The sequence below is a fragment of the Ursus americanus genome, chromosome 17, assembly GCF_024610735.1.
Source record: "Ursus americanus isolate L20-20 chromosome 17, mUrsAme1.1.p, whole genome shotgun sequence".
Taxonomy (NCBI): Eukaryota; Metazoa; Chordata; class Mammalia; order Carnivora; family Ursidae; genus Ursus; species Ursus americanus.
In genome coordinates, this window is record NC_142143.1 from 22,885,001 (window position 1) to 22,911,442 (window position 26,442).

General features: G+C 39.7%; 1 long non-coding RNA gene across 8 annotated transcripts in view; it reads right to left on the minus strand.

Annotated features, from left to right (window-relative positions):
- The window catches only part of LOC148108645 (uncharacterized), a 95,665-nt gene extending 72,184 nt beyond the window's left edge, over nt 1-23,481 (minus strand). For 7 of the 8 annotated variants that reach the window (XR_015727125.1, XR_015727127.1, XR_015727128.1 and 4 more), the window contains exons 1-2: nt 23,403-23,481; nt 20,573-23,145 (exon numbers count right to left, since the gene is read on the minus strand). This is a non-coding gene — a long non-coding RNA (uncharacterized LOC148108645). The remainder of the gene's footprint in view (nt 1-20,572; nt 23,146-23,402) is intronic. The other variant, XR_015727123.1, reaches the window with a different exon arrangement.
- Between the last annotated feature and the right edge of the window lie 2,961 nt (nt 23,482-26,442).

Genomic DNA, 26,442 nt, shown 5'->3' on the forward strand with positions numbered 1-26,442 from the left:
CCATTTCAGCAATTTTGTGGGAAAGGTACTCCATGCTCGGGCTTTCTATCTGCAAGCATCGTTAAGTCAGATGAGCACAGTACCAGGCACAAAATTATCCTTCACGAGCAAAATTCTTCCTTTCTTGTGGCGGCCTTATTTTTTATTGCCACATATTGGGGTCTTATTTAAGGCTGTTTAAGTCCTTTAACCTGAGTGATTTTTAAAAGAATTCTACTTATTTTGTATCAAATACAAGTGCCAACAAATGATGTTGATTCCCCAACACCAAATAATCTCCAAACACCAAATGGAAAGTTAACAAAAGAAAAAGATCAGATTTATGAGTGGTCCTCACTGGCCACTCTGCAGACCTGCTGTCATTTCTCATTATCTTTTTGAAGTCCCTGCACAAATTCAACCCAGGTGATTTGGTTCTTAACAAAATGAATGTGAATTAATTCTGATCATAAATTTTAATGAGACAACACTTCAGATGCTCTCAGACATTCCAAATGCAAAACTTCTCTTTTTCTGTGGTAAAACTGCAAATTCTTTTCTTAGGAAACCTTGATTGTTTCACCTCTGCTGTTTTGACATAATGAACCAATTTGCATATTGGTAAGGTCAGAGGGGACAGAACTGGAATCTCATGCTTCCCGAATCTTTACCTCCATTCCACCATTACATATTTCTCATTTCCTTTTGTTCACAAGTTTTATAATTTCACAGAATTACGAGTCATACAGCCTGACACCAAGCTTGATCTTGCCATTATGCTTGATTGTTCAAAATTACACTAGTCCCAGAATGTTGACAGAATTCCTTTCAATATTTTCTCTGCTGGTTTATTAAGTGGCAGTGTCATACTTAAAGAAACGATCATTTCTGGGGCCACTTGTTCAATTCTTTGAAGACTGACATCACATTAAAAAATGTTCCCCCCAATCTTCTACTATTCTCTCTACCCTCAATATATTTGATGTGTCAGAAATAATTATAAGTGGCTTACTAAATACAGGAGCCATTTCTCTTGAATGTTTCGGAATGGATGAGTGCAGGATGGCTTTGTTATCAGCTTCATTCTGCTTGGAAATATGCATTCAGCATCAGCAACATCTCATGAGAAAGCAGAGGCCTGCCCTAATGTTTTAGATTTCTATTTCTCTTACTCCAGCCCAGCCACTGTCTGTTCCTTACAGATAATTATTAATGGTAAAGGCCCTTCTTCCTTAGAGATGTCCCTCGCCTTCTCTCACACCACTTTTCATTACGCATGCTCAAGGCAGTGCCTTCGCTATGTCACTTATTAATACCAGTGTGGCTTGTTGAGAAACAGGTTTCTGATTAGAATGGGGGTAGGGAAGCAGGGACTTTATTTCAGATCTCTCTCTTATTTCACACTCTCTCTTTAGAATGGGGTACTGCCTGTTCTTCTCATCAAAGGCAGAAAATCTGTTTTGTGTCCAAGGTAAATGGAAAATGCCCACACCTATACATCCTTTGAAAGCTTACTATTCTCACTATGGTTAAAAAAAGAAAGAAAAAAAGAAAGAAAGTTAACGAAGGATCCTGCCCTATCAATCTTGGTTGTACTGTTGGATAAATAAAGTCATCTCTCTACAAAATGATGCATCCCATGCACCTCTTCAGGGGATGAAGGGCAATCTAATACTGGGGACATTATCCCCTTTCACCAATAATCAGGATTACGGCAAATTTCCTGAATCTCTGATTTGTTGGTTGTTATTAGCGCCATTGATGAGCTCTCAAAAGAAACTCCACCAGATGGGCTTACAAGTGGAGAGGCCCATGGTCAGCTGAGACCTTCTGATGCAAATTCTGGGAGATGGGTTTCTGAGATGGCCGTGGACTGATGGACAATGTTCTTGACTTGGACAGATGGAACTGGGTTTCCTCTCTACCACTTATTATTAGCCATGTGGCTTTGAGCAAACCACCTAAGCTCCCTGAGGCTTATCTAATAAATTGGACAATGTATCTGACAGTGAAAGCATTGGTTCATAACAAAACATCATACAAATGCTTGGCATTTTTTTGTCTCAAATAACGACCTAGGGCTAATGAGGAAATAGGTTAAGACCATGGACATCAAACAGAAATCTAGAGGAAAATTCATATAGACCATAATCTTGTTTCTTTGGCACTAAGAACAGGGCTTTCTTCTAAAGAAATACTACCATTACTTAAAATTTAGTCTTATGTATATATCATATATACAGGTGACCAATTTTCAAGGAATGAGAAAGCAGTGAAACACTCGAACCCCCATACAGAGTAGCTAAAATGAACACTTCTTAGTAATTCGGTAGGCATCTCATTGTCTTATCACACCTAAGGGTCATAATTAGGATTATCAGTGGCTAATTGACTGGAGAAATGGCTGGAATCCAAATGACTCTGTGACTCATGACCCATGCTATCCATTTTGAATACTATCATAGGTCTCTATTGCAAAAAGTAGCATTACCTCAATAATTCGAAGCTATCTGCCCTGAGCTTATTAGTGATTTGTATTCTCTAGGAGGATGTTAACCACAACAGAAATTTCCACATTCTAACGCATCACCAAGCATGTTGCCCCAACATAATGACTTTTGAGTGGCGCAGAAGGCTGGGAGCTTCACTTCTCTGAATCTAATGCACCAGGTTTGGAAGGAACGGCAGGAAGTCGCTGCAGGAAGTCACTGCAGGGGTGGGAAATAGGGAGGAAACACTAAGCTCTGTCCTGACTCATGCATGGGACTGTCAAAAAGATGAAATGAGTTAAAACTTGAAGAAGACTTTGTAAGTTACATGGCACTAGACAAGTGTAAGATATAATTATTGCTCTTAATAGTCTTGCTCGGTTTACAACAGATGTTATATATAGCTTGAAAGGGAAGAGTTCTTTTTCAAACGATAGTATATTTATTCCACCAGCATCCAATTTTTGCTTTCTCAGCTCATCTCTCAGCCAACATGAGTGACATGTATAGTCTATTCTTGTTTTCTTCTGTTTTTGTCATAGTTCGACACAGTTGGAATAGAGGAAGATCTTGCAGAGAACAGAGCTGCAAGTGAATTTGGAAATTTTAAAAATAGCTGTCTCTGAATAGTAAGGTGTAAAGGTTTCTGTATGTAGAACTTCTTGTTAATACAGCTAAAAGCATGTAGCCAATTATTGCAGGAGGGTAGAATATTCTGAAAGCTCAGCATTCGCACACTGTATCTGTTAGGATGCCATTGTCACAAAAGGGAGATACATGTCATAATGATTTCCACTCTGAGCTTAGCGATCAGAATTGCATCCTTGAAATAAATAAATCTGCATATGTGCATGAGCATGCATGTGAAGGCATGGGTCCTTATGGTTGTATAATTATAAACACACATAGTTGTGCAAAAATATGCCACAGGAAGAACCCAGGACACATTTGGCCGAGTGCTTTAAACTCTATGAAGCTATTAACAGTCATCCATAAATCAATTGAAAGTAAAACTAGATTAATCAAAGTAGGTATTCGTTTCTTCACACAGAAAGGGCTGTTTTCGCCTCCTTAATTTCTAATACAAGTATCTTTGGAATACTGCTATAAGCACAGCACAGAGCTTAAGGAGAGAGGGGAAAAAGGGTTCTAGGGCAGTCCTTTCCTAAATAGAATGAGGGAGATTTACATTGGCTATTACGAAGTGATTACTAGGTAGGTAGGTAGGTAGGTAGATAGCTAGATAGATACAGTGAGAAAGGACTAGTAGAACATTAACCATAACATGCTGCGTTTCATAAACACAGACTAGCGTATGTATAGAAAAAGTGTAAAAAAAGATGAAAATCGATCTGTTACCAGATGTTCTATCTGGGAAGGGAAGCAGAATTGGGGAGGGAGGAGCAGGAGGAGGAGACGGAGCTCCTTCTCCTTCCTTTAAATTTCACTGTGATTACTATTGTTTTTATAATTAATTTTTAAAGAAACATAAGTTTAAAGAAATACAAGTCATGGTCCCTATACTCGAGGAATCCTGAAGGTAATGACAGGTCTTTTGTAAGTGAGCCTACCACTTCTCATGTTGCTCACCAAGTTCTGCAGAGTAGATATTCTTAATTGATGCAAATAGCATCTCTTCTGGCAGAGGGCCACTTATCTGTTACCAGTACTTCCAAAGCTCCACCCAAGACGCTATATCCATGATAACCTCAAATGTAAGGAGTCGAAAATACTAATAAATCCATCATGCTCCTCAGCTCACCTTCACAGCTAAAAGGGTTTTCTTTCTTGCTTTTAATGGGACAGATATAAAGCACTAGAGGAAAAAAACTGTACCATACTTATTAAAGTCTCAGCCGTACATTCTTACCATATCACCCTCTCCCAATCAGCTGGTTCAGAACATGGGCTCAGGTGGAAGCACACAGCACTTTCCCCACTGCCCACAGCATTGTTCTTTATACCATTATCAGTGCGTTTAAGCTGGGACCCTTTGAAACAGCAGAGCACAAAGAACCAAGAGTCTTCAAGATTGGGTCTGATACTTTGCCTGCAACAGGATCAACCTGACTTATTGGTCAGCACACAGGACCGTAACCGCTGGTTCATTTGTTTGAAAATATGCCTGTACCAAGAAGCAGGAACTTTGGTCATGGTGACAGCGTGACATAAATGATCATCTCTTCGCTCCCCTCAAGAAACTTGTAACTGTCCAAGGAAAAACTTCAGATGTAGAAAAGATCTTGGAAGTTATCAATCTTTTCTAACCTTTGAAGAATTCATGTACTTGTCTTTGATTATAAAATTTTACCCATTAGAGAAGTCAGCATTAATTTTTATGTCCATGACTTTAAAAGTCAAAATAAGAGCGTTCCGGGTTACATGAGGAGTTGGCAACGCGTGCAGTGGGCCAAAGCCAGCCCGCCACCTGTTTGTGTAAATAGTTTCTTTGGAACACAGTCACGCTCATCTGTTTATGTATTATCTGTGGCTGCTTGTGAGCTACAACAGAAGAGGTGAGCAGACACGAGAGAGAATGTATTCATTGAAATAGGAAGGTATACTTAAAAAACGTAAAGTACTTATTTGTCTTCCATTTTGGCATGGTCTTTCTGGGAATCTGTTTCTGTAGGATATTCTAAGAGTGATTTCTTAAGGAATGCGTGTGTTCCCTCTCTGATACTGGGAAGAACAAAAAGAGCTAGTGAATAAACAGCATTGTAAAGCATCAGGTAGAAGAAATACAAATTAGAAATGGAGGGACTTTACAAGCAATGTTTTTAAATCCGAACTTCGCTACCACTTCATTCACACCCAGTTGGGCCAAGTGCTGAAATCTGAATGTGTATGGTGGGGATAGGAAGAAAGACCTGAATTCAGTGATTAGGAAAATAATGGAGCTTATTTAACCAGTCTTTGAAAATGTTTATAATATTGTGAGAACTGCCCCCAATTCCTGAATGTCTCTTCCTGAAGAGAATCTGTCAAAAAAAAAAAAAAAATTGCTTAAGCTAAATTTTTGCAAAACGTTTGCATGGATGGAGCTACATAGTGTCCTGCCAAAGATGCTCCAGTTTAATTATGCCCAGCAAGTTGGCTGGGTTTGTTTGGCACTTCATTAACAAAAAATAAACCTCACTCTTTTTCCTGAGAAAATAGCATTTATAGTATTTTTGGGGACGGCAAAGTTCAGTGTGCTACTTCTTGGTATGAAAAAAATGTATGTGGATAAATAAAGCTTAAAAATTTTTTCTCTGGCATGGTAACTGACTACCCCGGAAAAATCGATGTTTTAGACATGTGAGTGAATACAGGTCATATAAAATTTACCTTTTCAATGTTTAAAAAAAAAAATCACAGAGAAGAAACACCATAAAGCAAGAGGAAAGATCTGGAAATTGAGAAAATAGATTCTTGTGACACTTCTAAATTAGAGGGGGTGTTCTACGCAAGCCAGTAACAGTCTTTTTTAATTTCAGCTTCTTTTGGTGGTAAAATATAGGTAAAGTGTGGATGTTGGGAGAGAAAGTAAAATAAAGATAGTTGTGTATTTGTGACTCAGTTACCGCTCAGAAGGAAGGAAAGGTACAATTAAATTAAAGGTAAATTACATGCATATAACTCCTTACATGAAGAGCTTCCTGACTCGATTATCAGCAGTGAAACAGAGATCTTTCCAGTCCTGTAGCAAGTTCTCATCCAAAGAAATCAGTCTGAATTTAGTTGAAAGGAATAAGCTGCTAACAAGTTGCTAACAGCTGTCAATGGACGGCAGAGCTCACAGCAACACAAACTCGAGAATGACACAGCTCATGCAGTGAGGGGAACATGCATAGGGCCTTGGTAAGGCCAACGATAGTTGGGGCGGAGGGTGACAAGGCACACAAAAGAAGGATTCTTAGAGGAGGTGCCACATTTGCGTTCAGCAAAGGAGGCCTTGGAGTGGGCCAGGACAGCGGACGCAGAAGTGACGCAGAGGCTAAGGAGACAGTCAAAGCCAAGAAATCATAGGGTTCATAAACAGCATTCCCAGCTGTTGTCTGTGTCTGGAAAGCAAAGGTTAAGACAGGAAATTGTTCGAGATAAGATGAGCGAGGCAGGATGCAGTGTATTTAAGGCTAGTATTCAAGCTGGGACTATTTTGGACTTTATCCAGCAGGACAGGAACTCATGGGTCTGTTTTAGGCCTGCGCCGGGCAGGTCTGCTTTGGGGCGGACATGTAAGGTGGGCTCGAAGGTGACAAAGCTGGTGGAGGAAAGGCCATTTACTTGGTGCAGACGCCCACGGAAAAGAGCAATCACAGCCAGGAGGCGGCAGTTCTAAACCACGGCCGTGGCCACTGTGATGAGCACTGCAGATGAACGCAAGGAATACTGAGGCTGCGAGACATGCCAGTCCCGGCAATGGGTTCGACATGGGAGACAACAGAAGTGGGAAAAGGAAACCGGAACTGAGTCTCCAGTGTCCAGTGCAGGTAGACGGAGGACGTGGTTCCACAGCACGCTACAGAAGAGCCCAGAACGAGAAACCCAGTTAAGGGGGATGGTGATGAGGTCCCTTTATGCATGTTGGGTTAGGAGGGTGCCTCATGGACACAGCAGGCAGTTGGATATTTGAGGAAACGGATCTGAGCTGCAAATAAAATTTGTGCGTCATTGTAAGTCCTGACAGTGGATGAGAGTATGGGAAGGGAGCAATGGGGGGAGGATGAACTTGCGGAAGAAGGAGGAAGAGAAGGCCACAAAAAAGACAGGGAAGGAACAACCAGAGGACCAGGAGAGACTGATCGATGTGGCCAAACGCACGGAGAGATCCAGGAGAGACTCCGAACATCCCCCAGGTTTAGCAATTTAGGAACCCTTAGTTCGTTGTGAACTGAGGGCAGGTGATAGATGCTGGGGACGGTAAGGTGGAGACAAGGAAAGGCACAAAATACACATATAGCCAATTTTCAAGGGGTCTGATTGAGGTGGGGAGGGGAGATACTGGCATGAAGATGGACCAGAACCAGGACAAGGGGAGGAAATTTAAGACGCGAGAAACCCAGGATCCACTTGAACAGATGACCGTCTCTGTACTGAAGTGCCCGTCCCAGCACAGCAAACTGCTGCGGCTGCCTCGGTGGCTGTTTCACCCCCCTCTGCTCTTCCACTCGTCCTGTCTGTTCTACCACAGTCACATCTGAGAAACTTTCTGGGCAATGTGCCCTGGTTCCAGGATGGCAGGCTCTTTAGCAAGCAAAACATGAACTCAGATGGAGTCAGAGTCATAATTTTTGTATGAAATCTCCTAGGAAATCAGAGAAAAGGTGATTGTTTTCTAAAATAACCACTATTTAAAAAAAAAAAATCTCTTTAATTCCCGTTTAAGGCCTGTCACTACCAGAGTGCTTAGCCGGAAGTACTTTGGAGTACTTAGCTAGTACTTTACTGGAAGGCTTTGGAGACAGACGTGCAGGTACATTATGAAACATCACACATGAGATCTGACTTGTTGGTAGATGACAGTTACAGGCGCAGTTAGTTTTCAACAGCACAGAAATTCCCACACTGGAAAGGGACAGCACAGCGTACTTAAGAGAGGGTCATCTGGATATGAACAGGTTTGGGCTTCCCCTGGCTGTCACTACCTCGCCCTGTGACCTTACCCAAGCTCCTTCTCCAAGTTCAGCCTCTACTGTAACTATGGAATGAGATGCCTCCACTTAATGGTTTCCTCTTCCAGAATTTCCAGCTAAAAGAAAACTATGGCTAACACTCCTGTTATATTTTCTAAGATTTAGGAAATTAAATCAAAATCTATTTTGTGGCTACTGAAGCAAATATCGAGCAGGACCAAGGTCCTAAAATTATGGCATCTATCTTGGGAGAGAAACACCTACTGGTAATAATTAGAAAAGAGAGCTAAACACACAGCCTCTTCTTTTTCCAAATGAAAAGCTCATTTGAATCTCACAATATTTTCCTTCCCTTTCAAAGTCCAGTAACAAGTGTTTGATGACAAATCAAAGCGGGATTGTTCCAGTCACAGTACACATGCCAGTGCCTCCAAAAGCAAAGACAGAATGACAATTTCTGGAGACAAATGATTCATTTCTGTTTCTGCTCTATTCACTAGGACAACATAACTGCAGTCAAGATTCCGTCTGAGGTTCAGTAATACAAAGTCTATGCCTTTGGTTACCACACAGACACTGTTTCTCTGGAGTACCTCCCCAGACGGTGTCAAATAAAGCGACCTCAAAGAACTCCAGTGGGTGGGGGCGAGGAAATTAGAAAGTGCTTTTAGTTTCACAGAAATTCAACAAATGCTATTTTGTGATCCTGGAGATAAAATGGAAGAAATCGTAGTGCAAAGAAATAATCTTCTCTTTCTTCTTCATTCCAGAGACAGAAAATAAACACCCGGTAAGAATGTTTGGTCCTTTTTCTAGGATTTTCCAGGACCCTGTTTATCCTTGGCCTTGCTCTTAGCTGTAATTTCAGCATCAGAGAACCAAGACCTTCCAACGCTTAATTCCTTCCTACCCTCTACTGTTTCCGAGCCCTCCTTCACTGACGTTGAGTTTTGTTGATGAGGTTGGTATTTTGTTTATTTCCTTCACCACTTCGTTTACGCCCTTTTTCACAGCCTATCTTCAGTCCAGGGCTTGGTGAGCGCCCACTTGGATTACTGTGGCCCCTTTCATCCGGCCCTCTGATTTCTGAACTTAAGACTCTTCGTCTGCCTTTGCGAGGCTTCCAGACGTCATACATAAGCCGACGGTCAACACACAGCAAAACCGCTAGGGTTGTTTCCCACACCTTTCGAGGACCTCATCACTTTCTTTTCCTTAGGTTTCCACACTGACATTTTCCCTGGTAGGTTTTCCTAGCTTCACAGTCCCCTGTGGGCACCCCGCCCTGCGCTTTCTACTTTGTCTCTCAACCCTCTCTGGTCTGCCATATTCTTCTCAGGCCAGTCATCTCGATGCCTATATCATCCAGCCACTCCTCTTTCATTTCTGGGCCTTCCCCAAAGTGTGCCCTAAGTGTGGGATGAGGTCTTCTCCACCCCACTTTCAGCAATGCCTGGCTCTGGCCTTTTGTCAGAACTCTACCTTTGCTGGCAATATCTGGAAAGCAAATGCGCCTCAGCTGCAATTCCTCAAGCACACACTATTCTTCAGGCCATTCCTTTTTTAATACCTAGAATCACCTTATTTGTGTATTTCATGCCTTCCTGGTTTAGTAGTATTTTTTTCATGCCAAACTTATTATATTTCTATTTCCTCTATTAGACTTTAAACTCCCCAACCACAGGAATTATATAGCTATAAATCAACCTCTTCAGGGTTGTCCAGTCACCATTTTAAAAATGACTGTAATAGTGACCATAAAATAGAAAGTACTATATGAATGTACTTGTTTTTCCATGAGGACATAAATGAACAAATCATCTTGGTAACCACATAGCTTGGCTCTATCAGCTCCCCAGTGGGCCTTGAAGCACTAAGCCTGCTTCTTACCTTGCTTCCTGTCCTGTGGAGCTAATCCAACCACAGACTTGCCTTTGAAGTCAACTGGAACGTCATGCATGGGTGAGCTCCAGAGAGCACACAAAAGCAAGAAAAGAAAACTGACATGTTATTCTTAACCAAAGGGACTGTGCTATTTCCGTGTTTCCGCACACACTTGGGCATCCCACAGACTTCAAGAGCCTGCGGATGAAGGAGAAGAAGCTGAAGTCTGCGGTGGCTTGTGAGTGGGGACAATGGCAGCAGACGAGGCACAACAGAATGAAAGTTTTAAATTCCTAGTAAATAATGCCTCTGTTTTCTTACAAATCAAGAGCCATACAAATCACAAATATAAAAGTCTTCAAGGTTATAAAACTCCTCCCTGAGAATGTCAAACCCTTCTGGAAATGGCATCCACTCGTCATCTGAGGCATCACAATTGCCTTGTACACTAGTATTCAATCCCATGCAACAGCCATTTATCCAGAATCTTTACTGAAAAGGAGTTGTGCTCATCAAGATGAGAGCATCATCACTATCTTCAAGAAGAAAGTATAAAGCAGTTCTCATAGCATATAGCTCTCCACGGCCACTTACAGAGAACACTCTCAAACAGCAACGGTCTGCAATGCAGCAACACAGTGCACTCTGAATTACAGCTTTAATACCGCGTCTCGTAGTCAAGGGCTTAAAACCAAACGATGTTTGGAAACTAACTAAATTTATTATGTACATACCTTTTGACCCTGCAAGTCCTTTCCTAAAATGAAATTCCACAGAAATAAAAGAACCAACAAGAGGCCCCACTACTTAACAACCATGCGTATTTTGGGGTGGATTTTCCTTACCTCTCTAAGTCTCAGTGTGGTAATTTGTAAACTGTGGATAATAATAGTACTTGCTTTATAGTCCATGTGGGTATGATGCCTGGCATGTGGGAAATGGTCAAGAAATGTTAGTAAGGTGGGTATTATAATCCTTCCTTTGCAGAGGCATAAAACTGTGTTTCAAAGATGCTAAACAATTGGTCCAAGGTAATAGCATGTCTTGGATTTGAATTGAGTTTGGTTTGATTCCAAAGACTATCACCTTCCTGCCTCAAAGGCTGCTACTTAACTTAGGGCCCGAAAGTGAATAAGGGCAGGAGATATCAACTGAGAAGATGCTCCAAATCCCATTTGGATGATTACTCAAGGAAGTCTGAGTTCTCGTAACCCTCTCTTCAACCTGTATGCTCAAATATTAGAATATCAGACTTTCAAAAAACATCCAAGGCCCTCCAATCACAGGGTGCTGAGCTCAAACATAGAAATGACACAACCGGGTGATGTAGCCTGAAAAATGAACGTGAACCTGGAAAGCTAACAGTCAATTACTGAGAAGACAAGGATTCAGCATAGGTGCAAGAAAAGAGCTCTGTGCTCCTGGACATTGATACAGGACTGTAATACTTATTTCACATTTAAATATTTTAAGATGGAGCATAAGCATTTGTATTTGCCATCATAAGCACTATTAATCAAAATACACTGGCTACTTTTCTGGGGTAAAGACCTGGATGACAATAAGCAAGTTATGCCAAGGTTAAGTTGTCATGAATGAGCACCTGGAGGGAACTAGAGAGTGTCACCCCAGAAACAGCAGACAAGGTGAGAATCTAATCTGAAAAAAGACTTACTCTTAGAGGTATGGCACTAAAATTAAATTTTAAGAAGACAATGGACAACATGATCTGGCAAGTGAAACTAAGAATAGATGAATCCATAATTCAACAAAAATTTGATATCTTTGTTTCTAAATATTGTCTTTGATCTCTTCTGATTCACAAATTTAGCCATATATCATATTCCCCACTGTAGAATGTTTTCACCTTCTTGAGTTTTTTGTTTGTTTCATTTTTCTTCAAATGGTGTGAGTCTAAATGTGTAGTTTTCTTTTTAATGTGTAGTTTTAAAGGTAGGGATAAATAGTATGTATTTAAGTGTCTAAACTTCATGTTCCAGATTGTCTACTGGGCAGGGGCGGGGGCGGGGGGCACAGGGTAGGGAGAAATCCCACTGAAGAATTTCTCAACCATACCTTTTGCATTCCATGGAGTCTGGAAGTGCCTTCTGCAAATGGCTATCGAAAATGAAATGCAGCCTAGAGTAGACAGCAGTGAAAGGAGTTGCTTATTTGGGGATACCAAAGGCATTCACAAGTCCCAGAGAGAAGACGTGGAGTGTCTTTGCTCTCTTTATCTGTTTAGACAGGTGGATGGTGAACGCTGCTTCCCAAAGACACTGAGAGCCAAGAGCTGCCACATCGTAGAGAGGAAGCTGCTCTCTGTTCTCTGAGTGGGGCTCGTTACGTATCTTTCTGATTGTCCCTCTGATGCGTCTAGCATTAAGTCTAGTCACATACCAGGATACTCAGGAGAATTAGTCCTTTGCTGCACCCCCCCCCCCGTTCCCTTAATATCAGGGCACCTGTCCTCCTTACTTCTTGAATGCCACACACTCTCCATAGGAGATATCTGGTGGGAATGGGGTACTCATTTGTCTCCAATTCTTCCCTTCCCTGAGTAGAGAAGGCAGAAATGGTCAAGGCTCTTCTCTCTATGTCTACAAAGTACACACTCCACAAGATAAAAGAAAGAATAATTAAACTATTTCTGGGCTTTTCAATACTGAGATCTTAACCTAACTAGGCGCAAAAACTTAAAGGTATTTTGATTAAAGCTTTAACATTTTTTTGGCTTCTCTGGTAAATGACAAGCATGTAAATACAAAGTTCTCCTTAAAATCCTAAAATTTTATAATCATGATAAGAAGTAAGATTGAACTAATCCCAAAGCTCTTTGCCTAATGTTCGGTGTTGTTTGGAATAGTGTTTTTAGCTACGTGGGTGAATGGTGTAATATTTCCGTGAGAAAACAAAGCTCTGGGCAGGACTTGACACACCTAGGGATGCTGTTGAAGACAGCTTTGAAAAGTTTTCCATTGCACAGAATATGTTAGTCTGTCTTTTCAAAACAGCAAGGAAGTTGAAGTATTTCAAAAAACTTGTCAATTTTCATTTGTGTCCAAATTTTAGAGAATACCATGAAGTACAATTAAGGCAATGGTAAACTCCACCCCCCACAGTTCATTATAAACCTTCAGTAACGTATTGGTAACTCTGGGACAGTTCATTACTAACCATATGACACAGTTAAGTTTTTTTAAGTCTTGATGAAATGAAAATCTTCTTTTTGCTGAGGAAATAAATTGAAAATTGTAACAACCATTTTCAGGAGCTAGCCTTTATTCTGAATGTTCTCACTACTGTTCTCACAACAAGTAATCTGAAACAATACTCTGAGCCAAAAAGCTATATATTTGATTGTTACTACTGCTTTCTACTTGTGAGGGAATAGCTTCTCCCTTCACAGAACTGAAGTATGATTGCTAAAGTAATTTTATTCTATTACCCAATTCGTTCTTTAAAGTTCCTCTTCTCTCTCCAATTATATGATAGTTGATGAGGGAACCATCGTATTTTCACCTTTTATGAAATCCTCCTCAGTGCCTTTAGCAACACTGGCCAGACAAGATAATTATGGGGAAAAAAGCCAATTGAATAATTAAGTAAATAGATGATTTGAAGTCTTCACAAATTTATGACAATAATCATGAGTATTAAGCAAAAAAAAAAATACCATTTTAGTTAGAAAGGTCATATACTGTACCAACTTTAACTCAACTTAGAATGGAAAAAATAAAGCCCCCAAACTACGTAGAAATTCTGAACTCTTTAAAATATTCTAGATCAGAACTTCTTTGCCCTATGTACTGACATTTCCTATTGTTTTTACCTAACCAAAAAATAAACACTATCAAAGAGATAATTGACTGAAGGGAGGTTAAGATACTCATAAATAATCAGAAAGCCAATGAGTAACAGTGAATTGAAGTAGGTTAGACTGGATCACATTGCACTGTACTGAATTAGCAGGATGAAAGTAAAATGAGGACTGAGCTCTGGATTAAAATCCTGCCAACACTTTGAAAGCAGCAGGCTTAATTAAAATAGATCTTAATCTTGAGGATGATATGCTGTCTTTTTATATAGATAATCTTATTCTTATACCATTTTCCTACTTGTCAAAACTATTTCTCTGGACTTATTATAAGCACAACATCTGATGGGAAGCAATGTGTATTTCCTGTCTCCATTACGTAAGTACACACTTCCTAGGTGACTTCGTTGTCACTTGAAAGTTATACCATTTTCCTATTTATTTAAAAATTAAAATTAAAAGCTGCTAATGTGAAACTATTTTTGTAAATGTCACCAAATGGAATTTATTTTAAAGATCAACAGCCTCATCATACAACATGCCTAAAAATGGAATGGTATTATTCATGCGTCACGAATAGCCTTTTACATGTCATAGCCACAGCGGGCCAACAAAACAGAGGACTCAAGGAACTTTAAAAAAAACTTTTGACCAAAACGAGTTATTAATTTAGCATATTTTGAAATACCTTCTTTTTGATTGTACATTCAAACTGATATGCCATGTCCCCCGATTTGCATGATATGAAATTGAGAGGGAGCCAAAGGTTTTCTTTTTGCAGTGACAAAACACACAGTTAATTCAGAGAAAACAGAATCTTCAACCAATTCAACTGATTGGGACTGCAGCATAGAAAAAACTGGCTGGTTAAATATTTCCCTTTCCAACTGCATGTGGTGTGTTCTTACGGCAAATCACAGGGGCTAAATATTGTTCACCGTTGTGCACCCAGGTGGCAGCGAGATACCAACAATAACACACTATAGCTAAGTGCCAAGGTTCATGCCTGAAATTAGTGTCAAAATGAAAGGACCATAGAAAGTTAGGGTTAAAGGGGAGACAGGCTCATCCTCCGCATTTTGCTGACATCAACGCAGCATGCGATAGGCACTTGGAGCACATTTTCATTTTTAGAACTCTCATGGGCTGTTCAACTGCTACTATTACAATACAGACTGCAGAAATATTCCTTGTTTCCTAAAAGCAGGATGTAGCTCGAAGCCTCAGGTCCAATGCTTCGTCCTCACTCATCTCAACTAGCGAGCAGGGATTCCCAAAGAATGGGGTTGCTCCAGCTGAGTACTCCCAGAGGAATCAGAGGGTACACAGTGGCTATCATGATCATTGGTTCAAGGTGCAAACTTTCTAGCTTGCTTTACCCAGGGAAATTAATACATATTACACATATATTATGTATTAGTAACACCTCCTTGAAGTAAGCCCTATAGTCATTGCTACGTATACCGGTCATGGCTCTTATAGTCAGTAAAACAGCTCCAAAGCAGAGCTCAGGTATAGTAGTTGCTTTAAGAAATATCTATCTGGATTTTCCTATGAAATAAAATTTCTACCTTAAGCACCTGATTTGAGAATCCACACAAAATACAGACATACATATTTTTCTTGAGATGTCACAGCTACTTTTTTTTTTTAATATGATTGAGTAAAAACATAAATAAAATTAACCACAAGAGCTGCTTGTTGGTAGAGGAGAAGTTGCATTTGGATTTTGAATACTGAATTTAGCTTTTATTGGAAAAAAAAAAATCCGACATAAAGTAACCAATAAAACTTTACGATGGTTAAGAGATTGTCTCTTTTTGGGGGAGGGGCAGTCAGTAACTTCTGTGATACTAAATAATGTCCCAAAGGAGAGAGAAATAACCATACACAGCAAAAAACAATATGACCAGCTGAGAGTCTGCTGCACCCTGGGCCTGAATAGTGTTGATAAACATAGACAAACATAACACGATTGCCCTTTCTCTTAGAAACACCAGAAAGTTCATTCTATATTTAATGAATTAATGCTGTAAGAGTGACAATTTATTCTCTGAAAAGGCAAAAGCTTATACGAAAATAAAGATTATTGTGTATATCTATACATTCTTTAATGAGATCTCTGACACTGATGAAATATTTAAAGATCTTTGAAGGCCTGGGGCTATAAATTTAGGAATATTATATTCTCTTTCCCTGCTAACTTTCCTCCTGTTGTCAGTCTCTGCTTTCTTCATGCCTCTCTTCTCCTCTTCCCATCTTCAAATGTGTATTAACTGCATATTCTATGCCAGGCACTGTGCTAGGCTGTGGAGCTCTTGCTTCCAAGATTTCCAGTTTTCTTCCTCTTCCACTTTCTTCTCTTATTTTACTACTGGTTCCCTGAACTCTTTGCCAACATATCATCTGGACGCACGTCCAAATACTAACACAGCCAGGACACTGGAAATACGTGAAATGTTACCTAGCCTCAAATCCCTTTAGTTGTTGCAAACGTCAAGGGTCGAGTGATCAATGCAGATAAAAGAACTTTTGGATTTCATTTCCAAGACAGACTTTGTTGGCACCATGGGCTTTGACCCAAATACAGAAGGATGGGAAGTGTTGAGAAAGCAGTGGCAAAAATGTTCTGGGGCAGGAACGATCAGAGGAAACATAAGGCCAACTTTATGGGGGCAAGGAGCAGATCAGTCTTCTCATTTAGCAGATTCCTCTTTTGAAATAGGTAATAATGCAGCTAGAAAGAAAGACTGAAGCCAAATAGTGAGAGGTCTAAAGAAGGTTTGAAATTCAAATGTTTTATCCTATTGGCTCTGGGGAATCCACAGATGCAAAGGGAAATGGCGGAATGGAAGTATCAAGGTGGCGGCGCGCTCCTATGCTAAGGGCAGAGGCTTGCCTGTTGTACCCACTGCTTTATTCTAAACATCTTTTAGGACCTCATAAAAGTTCAATAATACTTGTTGAATGACTGGAAGCATGAATAGAGCCTGCACCATTTGGGCTTTAAGTCATCTCAGCTGCTTGCTAGCTCTGTGACCTTGAGGGAGTTAACTTCTCAAAACCTCCATTTCCTCTTTACAAGCAAAGGTACTACCTTTCTCAGAAAGTAACTGATAGGATTAAACAAGAAAACAAAGGTAGAGGGTTTAGTACATTGACTGGCAAATAGAGTAAATGTGAACCATTAATAATTAGAACGAGAGGTCCCTTAAAATAGTTTAAGAAGCATTAGAAGGAAGCAAATGTAGTAAAACCAATGTAGTATTTGCTGCATCATGGGCCTACACAGTGAGGGGGAAAGGATGAATTGAGACCCCAGTTCTAAATATACATCAATAAGATAACTTCTTAAAACACATTCTGACTGCTTTGCCACTATAGTCTTCTAAATTGGTATATATGCCTAGAATGTATTTTAAGCCCTTGAAAGAAGAGGCAAGTGAAGTGCAAGTTCCAAAATGATATGGGTTGTGATGTGATTACCTGATTGTGTATGACTAACTGGCAAGACTCCTATAATCTGCAAAATCAGGCAAATAATGAATATTAAATTAATGGTGAATATTAAATGAAGAGCTGCAAGAATAGTGTCTGGTACAGGGTAGGCACCAAATAAATGTCTGTGGAACGAATGAATATTTTCTAAATCCTTATGGGAGAACATTTAAAAAATCATTTATTTGATTTCCATGTTTCAAATTTCTAGCAAATCAAATTCGTCTTCAAACATATCCTGAAAATCCAATATTTTCGAAGATGCCTGCAGTAAACTATGTTAAAACCCTTGAGATCGTGATAATTAACTGTACACCATATGTTCCTGTTCCTGACCATGGCGTGCTTGCTACCCTATATTTCTTTCTCTAAGGAAATTCCTAGCCTTCTGGTGTATTTCAGGCTTTGCATTTAGACTGTGAATTCGATCATCAGAAAAATACAGGAATTTCAAAGATTTATAAATCACAAGTATGTTGTGCTTAAATAATGCCAAACGACATTATGAACATAAATTATGGCTCAGAGATGTTATTAAAAATGTAAAACAGTACTGCTCGCCGTAGGGTGTAGGATCATAAAGTCTAGCAACTTTAGAAAGACTCAGGTCCATTATGATTCTACAGGAGCCACCTCTTGATTAAAAAAAAAAAAAGATTATAAAGACCATTGAGCAAAATGCAACTCAATTTTAAAAATCTGAACAAAATTTTCAATGCTTCAGTTAATTATTAGTGAGTGACAGAGTGTGTAATTAAGGTTTTCAGCATAACTTTTATTTTCTGAAATCATTCTGGGATCCCTTAAACAAAAGTATCTGACTGATGGTAATGCAAATGAGAAAATCTGCTCTTGGATCACAGAGGTGATTAAACACAAAACTCCAGTCGATAAAACTTTACAATGTATCCTTGCCAACAGACTAGAAGAGTTAACCTGGAGTGACACCTTCGCCAGCTATCCAAGAGGGTCCCTCCCCTGTCCATTTTTCTTATAATAAGTTTTCTAGATGATGCTCCGTATAACTCTGAGGTTTGCCACTTGGTGGAAAATAAACTAAGGTAGCTTGAAGGAAAGATTTTATTGAATTATGCAAGTAACTTGTTACCATTGGGAAATGCTATATCCCAATATCAAGCCCTTACACAACATCCCAAAGGCAACTCAAACCTTTCAGCACTTTATACACAATTTCTAATGAAATACGTTTTCCACCCACCAACCACAGACAAACAGGTCACACAAACAGCTTCAAAGTCAATGTAACTGTCTAGATGACAGATAAGAATAATGGCACACCAAAAAGACAAAAACCGAAATTATAGTAGGCAGAAAGAAACGAAGAGTAACCAATTACTCTGCAACACTGGTATTTGGAAGGGAGTATTAATGACAAAAAGAAAGTAAACTTGGGGAAATCTAGTAAACACATTAGGAGAGGAGAATAAGCAGATACCAGAGTTTAATTGTACTTTTCTAAAAAAATTGCACCGATGGCGTGTCAATTCAGCAATCATATAATATTCTGACTGGAAATATTCACGACAGTCAAGTTCAATTGCATACAAATTTTTCTAATTAGTGTTTAGAACAACGCAGTTTGGAAGCTAATGGCTTTGTGTAACTTGCACAGAAAAACTGACTTAAGATTTTCATTCTGATTTACATGAAAATTGATCTAATATGTCACAACTCCAGTTCCCAAAAGATTTGATTCTTTAAAAGCTACGTGATTAACTTTACTTGTGTCTACATCTCCCGAAAGAATTGAGGTGCAAAGACGTTCCTGGTAACATTTGCTGCAATTACATTCAAGTTTCTATACATGCCTTTACCTTTCAGTACAGACAGATATACCAACTGCGTATTTACATGCACATATTTGATTTCTTAGTCCATTTTTAAATTTAAAAGGTACATGACATCTCGAAGCGAAGTCAATGTTCTGATAGTGCATAATATTGATTCTTTCTGTTTTCTTAGCCTTCCCCTGATTTGCCTCTTCGTTTTCCCTCTTTATATCACAAACTATCATTTGTAATATTCCTCCCTTTTAGATACACCTAATTCTTTTAAGGGAGTACCAAATTAAAATAGGAGGAATCTGGAAATACTCACTGGTTTATATCAAGAGCTCAATGCATTTGCTTCAGCTGAGATAATGCATGAAGACTTTTCTGAAATAACTTTTACATAGGATAAAATGATTTCTATGTCAGAAACAATTACCAGCCAACATTATTATCGCCAGAAAATTGTAAGCTAGAATGAGCAATAAAAACATTGTATTTGGAATAAGATATTAAAGAATAGCTATTAAAATATTTTACTCAATTTCTATTATTCCTTAAAATGGAAGTCATCAAATTGTCATTATAGGCCTTTCCCACAGATTCTTCAGAGACTGAATTTAATCATTTCAGGAAATTGAGGACTATCCAACATTCACTTAAATCCTATGAAATTACAGCAAAGCAAAACACAATGTAAAATTTATTAAGACATTTTATATTGAGATATGTTCACATACACACATAGATACATACCACAGACTGGGAAATATTTGCCTTCGGAGACCTGGAATTAAACATTTCTTGTGAAATTAGCCACTTACATGAAGCATTACCTTCAAGGAGACCTGAAGGAAGAAACCCAAGTGAAGGAGCCACAATTTAGCTTTGCAAAACCCCCGTCTTCATCGAGCGCTAAAGTAGCAGTTAAAAAAATACCTTCAAAAATCAGTTTTTGGAAAATGACTTGCAGCTACAATTATTACCTCTATCACAGAGCATAGAACTTTTAACTGCTGCTCCACCAGAAAGAGCTAAACAGTCGAAGAAGCGCATCAACACCAATAAAGGCATCCTTATGCCTTCTTCCCGAAAACGTTCTCTTTGAGGAATTGTCAGGCTGAAAGAAGACCTTCGACATCAGCCAATCCCCGCTCTTATTTACCAGTTCTGGGAATAAAATCTACATGAAATAAAGATCGCTTTATTTCAAACGAAATAAATGTCCTCTGAAAAAGACAAAAATCTGCTCATTTTCAAGGCTGGAAGGAAACGTATGAAGTACCTGGTTGTATTTTGTTAACAAAGGCTAGACAATCTTTAGAAAATTACTAACAATAAAATTCCCTAAGATAGTCTCTTCTTTAAACCTTCTATAGCTAGAGAGAATGGCTTAAATTTTAGCTGTATTCAGAAAGTGGTTTTCCAATGCTACTGGCAAGAAGTACATGGAATGGTTTGACAATTGCACTTTAAAAAAAAATGTTGAATTTTTACCTTTCCATTCGAGGACGATGCCACTTCTTATGGAGCCCATTTTTCCTGAAGAGACTCAGTTCTGGCCGATTTAGAATAAAAACCATTAGCATATTACTATTAAAAGAAAAAAAAACTACACTACAAAGCTGCGGTCTCTCGGAAAGAAGCTGACGGCGCTTCTACGCAATAAATGCCTTTCCTGATACCTATTTTGTAGCAGCATCTGATTAGCAGACTGTATGCTCCCTGCAGCAGCAATTAAGCACTTTTTAAGGGAACGGGAAATGTATGAGGGCTCATCTGCTAAGCCGGGCTGTATACTCCACAGCCTCTTAATCAGCGCGGCTCCTTTCTTAACAAGGTTCTAGAATGCAAGGTCGTCCAGGGACCATTAAGTAGCACACAAGCAGAACATTGCTGGGACTCGCCAATACTGGATACAACTTTCCCTCAAAGAGCCAGCGCGAGAGCCAAGGTGACAGAGCCGCAGCACATCTGCCCCTTTATGCCTCAGCACCGGGCACTTGAGAAGCGGAGACTGACCCCAGCAGGGAAACTCCTCCTGACTTCCTCGTGCCCCCAGCAGCATCCAGGCATCCGGAGAGGGCCTGCCTCTCCTGCAGCCCCAACTAGAGAGGAAGTAAGGAAAGGGAAAGTTTACCCTCTCATCCTCGGTCCACCTAAAGCGGCATCACCCGAATCACAAGTGAAACGCTGATGCACGAGAAAATACATGCCAATTTCCTCCACTTTGCTCCAAGTTTCAGAGGCCCCTCCGCAATAAAAGATAGCTGTTTGTGGAGGCTGCCTTGTTCCATACCATTAACTCAGAACAAAACATATTTTTAGTGGGACAGCGGTGTTTACTTGTAAGAACTGATGAATTGTTCGGCACCATTTATCACTCGCAGACAAAGACGTTCAGCCACAATTTTGGACATAAATCAAGGTACATGTTCCTCAATTAAAGAAAAAAAAAAAGACCGCTTAAGTCCCCAAAACCACAGAGATTGAGGTCAGACTGGCCATAGCAACCAAGAACAGGACTTGGGTCTCCAGAAGGACCTAGCAACCAATAAATGAGTTCAGATCTCTTTTCATCTCCACTGGTGTGAAAGCCAAAATTAAAAAGATTAGATCACCCTGCACCCATTACAAAAGGCGCCACAATGAAAAAGTCATTTCCAGCCTTTGAATCACATCAAATAAATAACATTCATCCCTGCTATAATGAACAACTTTCAAAGTAAATTGAATCTCCATAGTACTGCTTTCCCTGGCTGCACAGTATTTACATAACAATATATCACAGGAAGCTCAGAATGGGTCTTGTAAATGGGGAACTTGGGATAAAAAGCATCTTTAGCCCCGATTACTGTATACTCAGACTGCTTTTCAATCCCCTTCATTTAAACAATGTGTTGTATCAAGAACATAAACAATGTTTTTAAATTGTGGGAAATGAAAGTTTTCAGGACATTTTTAAATGTCTGGACTCACCCCTTCTGTGGGGCACTGAGAACGTAGGAATCACTTAACCTCCTAAATCCATGCCCTTGATTCATTTTTGTGACAAAGAATTCTCATCTGTGGGTACACTTGCTTCTTTGTTCGTGCCAGCAGTTTTTCATCCTAAATATCTCCTGAATTTTTATATATTATTTAAGATGAAAGCACACTTGCAGATTTTTTTTAGCATGTGGCTCATTCATTATTTGTCATTTCCTCGAAAGTATAAGGTATTCTCCACTGCCAGAACAATTATGCCTCCTAAGTTTCAGCAGTATCTCACACAATATGTTCATCTTCTGCAGGCTAGTTCTGACAAGACTTCTCCAGGTCATTACAAAAAATTTTTTTCAGCACTAATATCTCCCACTACTTAGGTTTCCATCAACTATCGTACAATTCATGCATTTCCAGGGGAGTATGTTCAACTAAGACAGTTAAGTCCATGTTAAAAATATACCAGCTCTATCTTATCTTTTTGTGTCAGCTCACGTACACAGTACTATTTGAACTCCACAGGGAATCTCATTAATTTTTAAAACTCTCTGACCTCAGTACAGTGGAGTATAAAAATAATTTCAAATTAAGAATGAAAGAGCATCACTTGAATTTTACCCGGCCATATGCTCTACGTTGCACAAAACATTGCTAACTATCATCAAACAGAATTTTTTCCAGATATGAATTTAAACAGCATGATAAATGTCACCAGGCAGACATAAAAAGCAGCTCACCGTTCCGCCCAGCCCTGCTCACACCTCACCTCCGAGGATTCTCGTAACACAAAGCCCCGAGAACACAGGTTTGCAGGCAAGTGACAGCACAGATGATTCCCTCACGCAAATATTTTCCTACTGAGACTCGCTCTCTGTCTCCGCGTCTCTCTCAGCCACAGGATGCAAAAAGGCAAGAATCGGGGCATACACATTTTCTTACCTAAAACTTGTCGGAAGGATGGTCCTTAGGTCCTTGTCGCGGTTGTCACCTCCGGTGCCCCTCTCGCCATCGTGGAAACTGGCTTCCCTGTGCGGATCGTTCTGTGCCTCAGCTACAGCTGTGGCACTCCTCTGCCTGCAGAGAACCTACGAGGGGAAATGAGGGAGGGAGAGAGAGGGAGAGAGTAAGGGAGAGGGAGGGAGTGGATGTGTGTGTGTGCTTGTGTGGGTGCGTGTGTGTGTGAGAGAGAGAGAGAGACTGCTGACTTGAGACTAAGAACCTAAAACCTCCGGCCAAGACAAGCCTGAATAAAAATGATCAAAGCTCTGTCCTTCATCAAGAGAGTAGACAGATATTTTTTTCTCCTCCACTGAAAAGTGGAGCTGTCATTGGGGATTCTCACCAGGAAAGCGCAGACAGAGGCAGACCTTCTCCAGAGTGTCAGCGCTGCCCAGCAGTCCGTGCAGAATACAGGTACCTATTGTTCCAGAGACAGAAATGTAGCCAGCCAGTCAGACTCTGACAGATCTCAGCAAACCAGTGAGCCTGCCTTCATTTTAACTCCTTATTTACTAGTGCTTTTTGGTCAAATGCAAAGGTCTTCTCATCACCCAGGAGAAATACATGGAGATGATGCAGATGAACTCCGGGCAGGGACTAATCCTGTATCTTTTACAAAGAGGGACTTTTCACTACTGTTATGGAAATGCTGGATTTAATGCAAATATCTTATTTTTCTGGGAGGAAATGAAACATTAGATTAAACGGGACAGAGCGAGTAAAAGAAAATCTTGACATCCGAGATGAACAGCACAGCCCATTTTAAAAGGAAGGCAGAAATTGGGGTTCAAAGCACCCTGAATATAAATATATACACTCTGAGCATAAATGGGGTTACCTTAGCCAAAGGGGTTCCAGTCTTTTGCATAGGGGTGTGGCACATAGAACATATTCCGCTCAAAAAGCTACCCTGGTAGACCTCTGTTTTCCTAGGGGCTGGAATCTTTTGAACTCTCTCTTTCTAGACTCATTGCTTTCTCAAGCACCCCCCACCCACCCCCCAAAAAATTCTGCCTTCCCCCAAACCTCACCATTATTTAAATTATCAGTATTTAAATTATGTCTAAGGCAATAATACAAAATTAGGGAGCTCAGGGAAAAATAACTTGTTCTATATTTTCCCTGATGGATTCTGAGATCCAGAGGGTATATCTGATTGTTTAAATTCTTGGACCTTTCTGGACTACAGTGGGTTTCTAACTTTCATCTTTGTATATTAATTAATTTTCTTCTAAGGAGTGGAAGAAGGCAAAATGCCTTGCATTTGATTGTTTGGCACTGTTAGAAGGCAGAACACAGAAAAACAAGAGAAAAAGAAAAAAAAAAGAAAAAGTAGTTTCTCATTGAGTTAAAATAAGAGATGGACTTATACTCCCCCAGAAGACTTAATATACAAACACTTCAGACTTTTTCCCAGAATGAACACCAACTGCATTAATTGTTACCATACACCTAAGAAACGCTGTGCATACTCTGATGTCGTAGGTGTGCTGCAGTCTCTAAAACGGTTGTGAAATTCCTCTGTAAAACCCACACTCAAGCATCTCTTCACAAAGCCAGAGGGTAAATACTCAGCGCAATGGGGGGAGGTTTAACCATGCGTGGCTGTTAACAGTAATGAGATATGCAGTACATATCTACGCACTGCGCAACTGCTTCTTCTAAATAGCTAGGGTTTATTTTATTCATTTAACAAAAATCCTAATAAAAGGTTTCTTCACGATGTTTCAAAACTCCACTTAAAACAAGAAAGAAAAAAGACTTAGAAAAGACAGTTCCCTCCTTTTTTTCGTCCTAAATCCCAGAATTTTGAAAGCAATTCAAGTCATGCTAATTTTTAAAAAAAACTCTGTGCAATTCATAAAGGCTTTAGAAACTCTTGTAGAAGTTAAAATGGCTGGATTCGGTGACTTCTGAAAGTCCACCTTGTGTTTTAGACTTAGGGAGAGCTTCTGCGATGCTCAGAAGGGAAAGGATGTCAAAGACTTGACCTGAACAGGGAGAAAAGTATACAAGGTTTCTTACTAAGCTCACCTTCACCTGCTAGCAGCAACGACACAAGAGAATCTTGTAGCTTGTTTTCTCTAAGTGGGATAGGCTGATTTTTTTTCAAACCTGTTTTAAAGAACACACATATCTTTGTAAGCTTCAGGGATAACCTAATTTATCATGACTATCTTAATAGCAAAATAGCAGAAGCCCATTCAATGAAAGAAAGGAGGATAGATTATAGGTCCACGTATAGAACGAGCTGGATCACAGCAGAGGTGACAGCTCCCATGCAAGGCTCCCATGACTGCCTCTAACGCTGCAGTTTAAAAGGGGCATCTAAGCTCTCACTCCTGAGCATGTGATAAGACTTAGGTGTAAGTACATTTAATTAGAGCATTACCCAGGCCCCATCCAGATGTCATTATCTTTTACGGTGTTTTTTTTCCCTTTGATCTTTCTGTCCAACTTCTGTTGTCTTCAGAAAACCAAGCTTAGTGTGCCAAACAGATTCTAAATATTCAGCTCTTAATATGTCTGAAAATAGACAGTTCTCACAGTCGGGGTCCATTATTTTCTGGAGACATGTGCAGAGGGTATCAACATTAATGAGACTCATGTGCACATGTAAACAAAAAATAGAGGATACACTCCTGCAAAGTGTGTGTGTGTGTACGTGTTATAAATGGATATCAGTATTTGTACAAGGTATATATTTTTTGTTGTTGTTTCATGAGTAGAAGAAAAGATCACTTTCCCCCCCTCAATAACGTTTCTTTGTGACATCCCTAGATGTTTTTGTCCCTAGAACACCCCTGAAGCCTATTACACAGTCCCAAGTTTATAATTCACACTTCAGTCCCCAATTTGCCAAATAATTCATGTCAAGCAGAAGTTCAACATAAAGTGCCAACTATTTCTTGAAAGAAAAAACAAACTGTTTCATGTGCTGGGTTTTTAAGAAATAAACACATGGGGGTAGGGGCACCACTCATTAATAGTAACAAGGGGTAGGCTAATTCCCCTGGTATTCTGCTGGGTACTTATCTCTTTTCATCGACATAGCTTAAACTGAGAGACGTGAAGTCAGATTTTCCAGAAGGAATGTGGAAGGAAAACAGAATACTTTCTTTGTATTAAAGAATATTCCAATTTTTATAATTCCCCCCCAGGACTTGCTACAGACACCTTCAGTTACTCATTCACACAATAAACCTCACGCTGATAAAACTTCTAAGAGACTCTCAGGGAACATTGCAGGAAACCCGACTCCAGCAAAGTTAAAAATAGTCTCTGCACCAAATTAAACATTATCTAAGTTCTCCACACAGTTATTAAATACATAGAAGATCACCTGTGTGCATGACCTATAAATGGCTTGGATTACATATTAA